A 10,378-nucleotide genomic window follows, 5' to 3' on the forward strand; every position below is an offset into this window, starting at 1 on the left:
AAGCTCAAAGAGAATCCCACTTCACAATTTGTTAAAACACTGAAGGATGTAGTTGATAGAGCTTATGACACAGGAGTAATCAAGGAGAAAACAAAGAATTTTCTGATTAAGCAAAATCCAAAGAGTCCAACATTGTATATGGTCCCGAAGGGTCATAAAAATTTAAGAGATCTACCAATAAGACTTATAGTATCTACTAGAGGGAGCCTCCATGAACACGTAGGACAATTTCTGGATAAATATCTGCAATCATTGGTGAAAAACATGAGAACATACGTAAAAGGTACGACTGATTTTTTATTGAAACTGCAGGCGATTGAAATCAGAGAGGATGAGAAATTACTAATATGCACGGTCAATGTAAAGTCCCTCTATACCTCAATCCCACACCTTCAAGGTATTGAAGTGATGGAGCAAGCAGTAATGAACATAGATTTGGAGCTACAGATGCAAGTATTGTTGATGGAACTCATGTACTTCACCTTATATCAGAGTTACTTCAAATATAAAGAAGAGTGAAATCTTCAGTTAGTGGGCACTTCCATGGGCAATTGCGCTGCACCGGTATATGCAAATTTGTTCATGGAGCAGTACGAGGAAGAGCACATTCTATCAAAACCCGAATAGTATAACAATATCAAACTATTAGTGAGATATATGGATGATATCTATATATTGTGGAAGAACACACATGATAAACTAGAGGAAGCATTATCAGCATTGAACCAAATAGACAAATGAATACAATTCACCTGGGAAATTTCAAATCAGAGTCACATTTTTGGATGCGGAAGTCACGCTCACCCAAAAGTGCTTGGAAACAGACATATTTCGGAAACCGACAGACAAAAATAATACTTTGCACTATGCCAGCTTTCACCAGAATATCACTAAAACAACACTTACCAATTTCCCAGATGATAAGAGTCAAACAGATCACATCAGACCCTGTCAAATCTAACCCTAGGATTGAGGAAATGGGTCAAAGATTTATGGATAGAGGCTACCCACAACCAGTTATAGAAAAAGCAAAACAACTCACATACTCAATGAATAGAACCGACCTAAGAAAAACACCAAAAACGAAAAAAAATACCAGAATGGTAGTGGTCTCGAAATTCTCAACTTTGAGCATAAACTTCAAGAGAATAATAAAAAAAACTGTGGTCAATTCTAGTTATGGAACCTGATTTCAATTCATTGTTTTCACAACCACCTTTATTTGCTCATACTAGGAATAAGAACATGGGCGAGATACTCAATCAAAAGAAAATCGACACAACAGTGGCAAAAGGAACCAGGCCGTGCATGAACTGCAATAACTGCAACAACATAATAAGGGGGAACAATATAACACACCCCATGAAGGGATATAAAATCAAACTAAAATTTTCTGCAACATGTGATACATCAAACGTGGTATATTTACTAAAATGCCAATGTGGGAAGGTCTATGTGGGAAAAACTGAACGAAAAGTCAAGATATGGATTAACGAACACAAATCCAACATCAGAACAAAAAACATGAAATCTGTAATTGTGACACATTTTTTGGAAGAACACCACAATATCTCACAATTGAAATTTCTGGTTTTGGAAACGATTGATCGAATGGAAGGAAGGGACAATAGCAAGCACCTACTGCGTCGTGAACATTTTTGGATCAATAAATTGAATTCAAGTAAACTGAATGGTTTGAATGACCGATAGAATTCACATGTTACCTTTAGATTATGATTTGGGAACAGCTATACTGCAGAGTCTTCTGTTACCTTGGTACAGTGAATGGTGGTTTATTTTAACCATTGTTTAGTAACGTGAAACATTAGGTACATCACACACGCACAGAGCTCTTCTACATTCATGTAGATCAAATAGGAGTACAAATAATACAATGGAAACAAAGTTACCCAGGTAGGGTTGTCAAGATAGAATATAACTATATCACTATTTTTATTAACATCAGTATTTTTATTTTTATTAATATCTTTTTTTATCACTTTTCATCACTTTACATTTTTCCTGTCACTTGTGGCCGCTTTTCAGGCGTATTACATTCCCCAAACCATTGCGGCAAACCAGAGAGTCTGTTGTTTATTTCTTCTGCTCATGTGAGCACATGACTAACTCGTTTAACCAATCGCGGTCGATCAGCAAATATATGCGGAAATGCCACATTGGCATTCAGCGCGACCGATGAGCGTGTCAGAGAAATTGACGAAATAACAAATCGAACAACAAATCCAGTAAGTGTTCAGCCGCATCATGGCAAGATGTTGTACTAAAAATTTATTTGAGCATCGAAAGTGCTAAGCTAATGACAATCTTTTCGTTTTTCTGCAAATCGACAAACACAAGACGGTTTTGAAACAGAACGCTGTGAGTTCATTTTTGGTTTTCTAGTTCACACTGGGGCACATGGGAAACATGAGGGGAGCACATTTATTAACTGATACACATATGTCGAAAAACATTGAAGCCAGCATATTTCTTAGTCTAGAAATACATGAGACACTTCCTTTTTATGTTTACAAGGTTTAGAAATGCATTGAAAACATCTGATGTGGGATAACATACATATTACATAAACATTTGTGCTATGATTTCATTTGGTAGTGATGCTCCCTGAAGAAGGGCTTCCAGCCCGAAATGCATAGGAGCCAAAAAAGGTTATGTGTAAAGAATTTGATGTGCAAAGAAAATTATTAGTAAAAATGAAATGAAAAGAATTTCATAAGAAAGCAATGAATGTTGGAATAATAAAACACATATTGAAATTACAAAAACAATTTGGAGTCCGATTTTCTTTGAGGAACCAAGGAGGGCCCAGGGGGATGCATCTAATTTAGGCTGGAAGCAAGTTATTCAAGTATTGCTCATATATCCCACCACAACAGTGGACACATCTGCCATTGTCCGGACTCTGGATGCATGTGTGTGGAACAACATGTGTGTACACATATCTGTGCAAGGTGATGCAGGTCCATGGTCGGAGCAACACCGCGTCGTGTGGCAACGTTGCCAATTCGGACACAATGCTGGAGGAGAGCACGCACATGGCAATGTAGCACGACATGTGAACCTGTCGGACCCTTTCACCTGATCACTGTCAGCAGAGCAGACAATCAGCGCACTCCGGTGGGAGAGCACTATACAGATCCCATGGGCAGTGAGTCATGCCCCCTCACACAGGGCAATAGGCAGACGCCAAACAACACATGTCTCATCCAGCAAGGCAAGGTGGGTTGTGAGCGTTGCCATCCGTGATGATTGTTGTCCATGTTTGCAGCAATATTTTCTGAACCTCGACATGTACCCATGATGCGTGTAAGTGTCTGAAGCATGTCTCTGCCTGTTGTGGCCGTTGCCTCCTCTGTACTGACACGCACATGCAAATAAAGTCTATGCCACCCCACTGGTGTCTAACTGTGAGGTGTGTTGATTTCATTGCCCACTCGTGTGCCACAATGAGCATCGTCCCTACACAGGGAGGAACTGACTGATGCATGTGCAATGGGGTGTGTCCCTTTTGCAAGCTCAACCACTGTGAGGCAAACATTGTTTTAGGATAGGTGCTGGCCAACTTGTGCACTTACGTGACTTCAGCAATGTGAGTATGGTGTCCAACCTCAGACCATGTGGAGCAATGTCATAATCATTACAGAATGTGTCCACACAGATGTGTGTAAGTAGGTATGCCTTGTGAAGTTCTGTTGACACATGTGATGTAGGACACCTCTCCTGGCCTGCTACCGATTTGGTCACACCTACACATAGCCCTATTCAACACATGGACGTGTGCCTACTTGTGGGGTCGTGAGATTGTTGTTGATGTGCAATGGGGACACAGCTAGTACTCACCTTCCCAGTCATCCAATTTGCCATGTGTCTCAGGGATACACATGCGCATAGATTTCAGTTACCAGGGTGTACCTTAATGTGCAATCTTTGTCCCTACATCCAGCAATACTACCATACATTAGTGAGCATAGTAATGACACATCTGTGTAATTTAGAATGTTTTATTCACATTCAGGTGATTAACGGAGCTGGAGCTGTACATGGCCATCCAAGCCCACATCACATTGAAGCCCAGTGGTGGGCCAACCAGAGTCCTTTGGGAATTGAGAAGTGATCAGGAGGTGGGAGAGTGCAGTCCGCAGCAAGATTGCTGTGTGATTGGCCAGCAGTGATGAAATGGTAGTCCGTGTCAGGGTCAGTGTGAATGTCTCAGAGTGTTCCAGTGGTCAGTAAGAGGTATTTCCCAGGGCATAATGCATAGGTCATAACCAGGCAGCGACAGGGCAAATGGCGGTGATGGATGCAGTGCCTCCTTTCTCACACAGTAATTCCCATCCCCTTCTTACTCCCCTGATCCGGGTTCTGTGTCCCGTGTGTCCCGTGTGTGTGACGGGGTGATAGATGCATCACTGTGTGCCACTGACACAACAGACTGCGAAGGTGATGGGGCAGCATCACTGTGTGACACGGACACATCAGGCGCCGCAGCTGTGTGTGTCGATGTTCCCGCTACAGTCTTCTGGGAGCGGCTCAGTGGCAGCAATGGCAAGATGAAGTACTGCAGGGCATTAAAGTTCCCAGATACTACTCGCTGGTGTCCAGCCGTGACATACAAACTTCCAGCCTGCATCTGCTCCATGGTCTCCATTGCCCTCCGCATCTGTGCCAACTCTGTGCTTTAATCGCTGGTGCCTGTCTGATCAGACAGTTCTTCTATTCGATTCATGGCCCCAGCGAGGTCAGCCAAGGTCTGTGGTGGAGCATGCTGAGTACAGGGAGTGTCCGATAGGGACTGTACGTGGTCCCTGATGGGACTCAGACACCCATGTATGGCATCGAGTATGGCTGCCACGAGTTCGAAACCCACCCACAGCTGTTCTGCCAACTCCACCTGGCAACCTCACACACTTTGTAGGAACATGTAAAAAGTGTATTACTTGTTGTTCAATTTAAAATACATATAGAAAATACATATTTGGACCATATATTTAGAGGCAATGGTATATGGTCCAAATTAGTATTTTCTATATGTTTATTAAATTGAACAGCAAGTAATACACTTTTTGTTTGCTGGTGTTTCAAAGTGACCCATATTTAAAAACATTTTTTGAATCAATGTTAAACTGATTAGAGTGCCGGGGTTTATTTACATGTTTTGACATTACCACTAGGTTCATTTTGGCCACAGAGGATTGACACCTTAGGTAGTGGGTTGTAAATCTTTTAACCTTGAGAGGCACCAATACTGTGAACTAATGGATAGTGCACATAGAGAGTGATGTCCTACCATTAACACCACCACTACCATTTGTTAATATTGTACACTTTGTAGGAACTCCATGTATTGGTCAGGGGGTGCTGGGAGACAGTCGTGGTGGTTTGTGTTTCCTACTGTGTGGTCTGTGCAGGTGGTGGGCTCACCTCAGGGCAGCTGGCATGCCCTGCTCCTGGGGATGGTGTGCTGAGGCTGTCCATTATCTGTTGGAGGGTGTCTTGACATATGTGCAGGTTGTCCTCTTCATCATCAATGATGTGAAGTGTGGTGTGCCCTGTAGGAGGTGTTGTTTGTCCCTCCGCAATGTGAAAGGGGAGATACAGGTTAACAGAGTTACACATAAATGTTGAAGATTTGCAAATGTTTTCATTCAGACTCATGCCAATGTACACTGTCACTGTTTTGGTGAAGCTGGATATTTGATGGCAGTCAGTGTGTGTTATGACTACATGACGGATGTGTGGTAGTACTCGTGCATTATCATCACACAGTGTCAGGCAATGCCAGATGTGAGTGGACAGTTACTCTGCATGTGAGGGACCTGTTGTGAGCCGTGCCCTATGATGTTGGTGTTGCACTTTGTACCTCATTGCCATCAATGTTGATGTTCTGTGATTGCTATGTGTGTGTGCTGCATTGTGGGGGAGTTGCCCCTGCAGCTCTGAGTTCGTTTAACCTTCTCCCCCTTTGAGGCAGAGTGCCTTTTAATTATGTGCTTTTCGGTGCCTGATTTGTTTTTGACTTGGGTCATATGTGCTCTCGGACCGATTTTGTGGCCTAGTGCATTATTCGTCTGCTGTGTGTATTGTACGGCATGGGTTGTGTGTGCACGTCGACATGTCAGAGTGTGACCTGCTCCTTTACTGATGTGATACACACTGGGCTACCTCCATGTCGATTCCTAGGCCAGAGATGCTTCTTTGCTGGATTCAGCACATGTGCATGGGTTGGTTGTGATATTGGTGATATGGAGGGGGGCGGCTGTGAGTGCTGCAGTGTGCCAAGGCTATCAGTGACATGTTACATGATCATTGTGGGTGTGCAGTTTGCTACACATAATTGTGCATGTGTGCCATTGTGCCCATCTCTCCCGTCCCTGTTTGTTACTCACCTGTTGCTGTTGGATCAGGTCGTATCATGCTGAGTCCAGTCCCCCAATCCCTGCCACCATCTCCACACTGCTGAGTGTGGCCACCATTTCCTCCAGCTCATTAATCTCCTTATGTATCACCCTTGCTGTCTTCCTGTTGGCGGAGAGCTTCTCCTTTATTTGGCTGTGCACTTCATGCCAGCGCCTCTTGACCTTCTCCAGTGACCTCCTTGACACTCCGACTGCATTGACGTTGGTGACAATGGCCTGCCATATTTCCGTTTGGGTTGCCAGTGCCACAGTAGATGTGCTGAACAATTGTTAATGGTGTTCTATCACCTCCATGATGATGATCCAGTCTTCCTGTGGACTGAACCCCATGTTCCTCTTCCTCTTGTCCTTACCCATCCCCGAAAACGGGGTTCCTGGCTTTATCTCTGTGGGGCTTGTGGGGTTCGGCTTGTCCTCTGCACTCGGTCCGGGTGCATCCATGTTGCAAGCAAGTTTGAATTGCTTTTTATATTTAATTTCTTTTATAGTGCTGTTTCTTGCCAGACGCACAGGATTTGCAGTCCTGTGGCTGGTTTTCTCTGATTTTTGTACCGCGCTTAGCTGCATCAAGTGTTTTTGCGTTTGCGTTTTGCATTTTTGCGGCGTGGTGTTGATTTTCACGCTGACATTTGACGCGTTAAGTAGTGACTATCGCATGCCTCCGCGTTGTTGATTCCACGTTGAAACAGGGTTATTTTACTGCGATGGGCTGCAGTGTTGAAAGTTGCGTTATGCTACTCTTGCAGTAGTTATCACACGTTCTTGTGAATATACCCCTGAGAGCGCACCACTGTGACCCCTTCCCCCCCCCACACACATAGGATCACTCAAATGTAATTGATACAGCCGGGTTCCGCTACCTAAATTTAACTAAGAACCCTGGGTCGATGGGTATTTGTTACCTGCTGAGAAGTGTAAAGGGGAGAAATAACTAATTTTAGACAATTCAACAGTCTGTAATAACTATGGCTCAAAAGGATCACAGACTCCGAGCTCCAAGTTAGTGGATTTATTACAAAGTCAAAAACAACTGAATGTACAAGCACCTCAGGACGAGGTTGTAATAGTACATAGGAACTAATACAAAACCATATCTATGAGTGAGCTTAATCCGACGGATCATGTAAAGAATGAAAAGTTCCAAAAACAAAAAACAAGCAAGGACTACTCCAATATTTAAGTCAGACTTCATCTGTAGCTGAAAAGTGAAACGCATTAAACCATCCCTATTCTATGTCTAACATGGCATCCCTACTTAGCATTTCCCAGGCAAAATCAGTAAAAGGTGTCAGCTCGTGAAGACTTCCTAAGAAGTACACTCATGTTGTATTGGACAAGTAGCCAAAGCTACTTCTAAGCTAATTCTAAGATGCTCTTTCCAGATCGATCTCTTCACCCCTTCTCCTAACTCAACCCTCGGGACACTGTCCCTTAAACAAAACACAAAGATGTAAAACACGCCCACAGATCACCTCATCTCAATGAACACCTCCCCTAGGTAGTTTTCCACTGTCTTCCACACTCCTTCCAGTGCTCAACTTGAGGACCTTGATTCCCAGGCTTCCTCAGTGAAAAAGAACACTGACTCCCAATTATCGACATTCCGTTCAAAATGTAGCTTCTTTCATCCATGCATTACTCCTAAAATAAAAGGTGTTAGTTCTAACTAAGGAAGACAGCTTCTTCCACCTGCAACTGAAACGTGAGAAGAGAAAAACTTGCATGCAAATGAAATTCGCGGACTACCTCCAAATGCGAGAGATTACCAGGGAAAATACATTTGCAGGCCTACACAGATCGGATAACATAAGAATAAGCGAATAGGCCTTTCATACACACAACATAAACATTTCAATTAGGCCTTTAAACATCAAATTATACACACAGGATACAATGATTTGCTGTGCAAGCATCTACAATTATTATGCATTAAGCACAATTAGTCATTTCACGTGCAGATTTTAATATGGTGTACGTTTAAATCAAAATGCATCCCATTATAAATAAACTTTTCATTAAGCATCTGCAATATACTAAAGGTTACAGTTTCCAACATAAAGGCCATTTCATTTCTTTTGCATGTCACAAAATAATTTCTATCCATTCATGTGCACATTTTTATTATTACAGCACATTTTTCTAATGATCAAAGTTAATCCAAAACAGGAATATATGCAGATGCGAACTATCCACGATTATGATGCACTCCTACAATTTTTAGAGCACCATTGCGCTCCTTCATACTTATAAAGAAGATATTGGTTTGGTATGGTTACAAGGTCAGTGTCACGTGCCTAAAACCCAGTGACGGCATTAAAGCCAGGAAATGCTGGTTCCCAGACAATTGAACACAATCTAAACGTGTGCCTAAAATCGATTGATTTTGCCATTAATAAGTGTGAGGAAGGAGCCTCAAGTGGTGGGGTTTGTGACATCTTCCCTATTCCTCAAGAGACACAGGGGCGTAACACAGGCCTCTGTTTCCCCTGCAGGCAGGGGAGGTTGTGAGGGAAACCCTCCAGGAGCCCCATTGAGCCCAATGCCAATGAATATCTGGCATACTCAGTGGCCCCTCATCACATTCTGTGGCGGGGGAGGGGCATCATTTTGCGTTGCCCCACTGAACATATCACCTTAACATACATAATGCACGTGCCGTTAGTGCAGTAGACATGGGTTACCTTGCACATGTAGTACTTGGAGGAGCTTAAGGGAAGATGGCAAGAGGCACCATTGACTCACCCTGCTGGCTCCTGTTTATTTCAGGCCTTCAGAGAGCAAGTATGTTGTAAGAGGTGAGTACAAAAGGATTTACCCCACATCCTTCAGGTCTGTGGTAAGTGGAAGTAGCTGAAGAGATCCACGGAAGGCATCAGTAGGCCATCTGCAACAATGATATCCATCAGTATACAACCAAGGCTCCTTAGAGTGCCATAGAGAGCTGATGAGAAGCAATCATAGTGCAAGAGCAAAAACGGAGCTGAAGACCAGGTCTCCATTACCAGAGTTCTTTTAATTCAGGGGCTGGCTGAAATAGCAGGTCTGAAATGAGGATTAACCAGAGGATCAGAACCAAGATTGCCAATACCCCCAGTGATTCCTCATTTCTAGTTAGACCCTCAGTGTCCCACTTACAATCAGTATGTAACTCTGCCTCCCATGGAGTTATATGTACACCCAGTATTGGTTACTTCCGACAGGGATGGAATAATAATAATAAGGAAGCTTATAAAGTGCCTGGTTATGCCCACGGCATGTCCCCGCACTGTAATAAGTGGGAGAAAATAGATCCCCATACCCAGACTAGTGACGCACAGGCATATTAATGAAGGAACAAGTATATTTTAAGCTCTGTTCTAAACCTGATCTCAGAGGGTTCCAGCCGAAGCTCGAGTGGGAGTTTGTTCCAGCTCTTGGCCACCAAGAGCCAGAAAGATCTACCACCCATCCTGGCCCTTTTGACTTTAGGTACAAGCACAGGCCAGTCTCACTAGATCTAAGAGAGCGTGCGGGCCTGTAGATGGTAATGAGACTCTGCAGGCAGATAGGACCGATGCCTTGGGTGATGCGGTGGCATGTACAAAGGGCCTTAAACACGATTCTCTTCCTGACATGAAGCCAGTGAAGAGTGTCCAAGGCCCTTTTGGAGGCAGCCCTTCTCGGTTGCCCGAGGACCAACCGAGCCGCCGCATTTTGCACAGCCTGAAGACGGTAAGACTTTTGACAGTGGCACCCAAATACAGTATGTTACCATAATCTAAACGTGAAGTAACAAGTGCATGCACTAGCGTCTTCCTGGCCTCTATAGGAAGGAGGTCCATAGTTTTGCGAAGACCCTTCTGGACGCCAAAACAAGTCCCCACTACACGTCTGATATGGGGTTCAAATGTGAGATCAGAGTCTACCCATACACCCAGGTTCTTAGCCTGGGAGCACGGTAT

This window comes from Lissotriton vulgaris, chromosome 1_1 (assembly GCF_964263255.1).
Source record: "Lissotriton vulgaris chromosome 1_1, aLisVul1.2, whole genome shotgun sequence".
In the NCBI taxonomy this organism is placed as follows: domain Eukaryota; kingdom Metazoa; phylum Chordata; class Amphibia; order Caudata; family Salamandridae; genus Lissotriton; species Lissotriton vulgaris.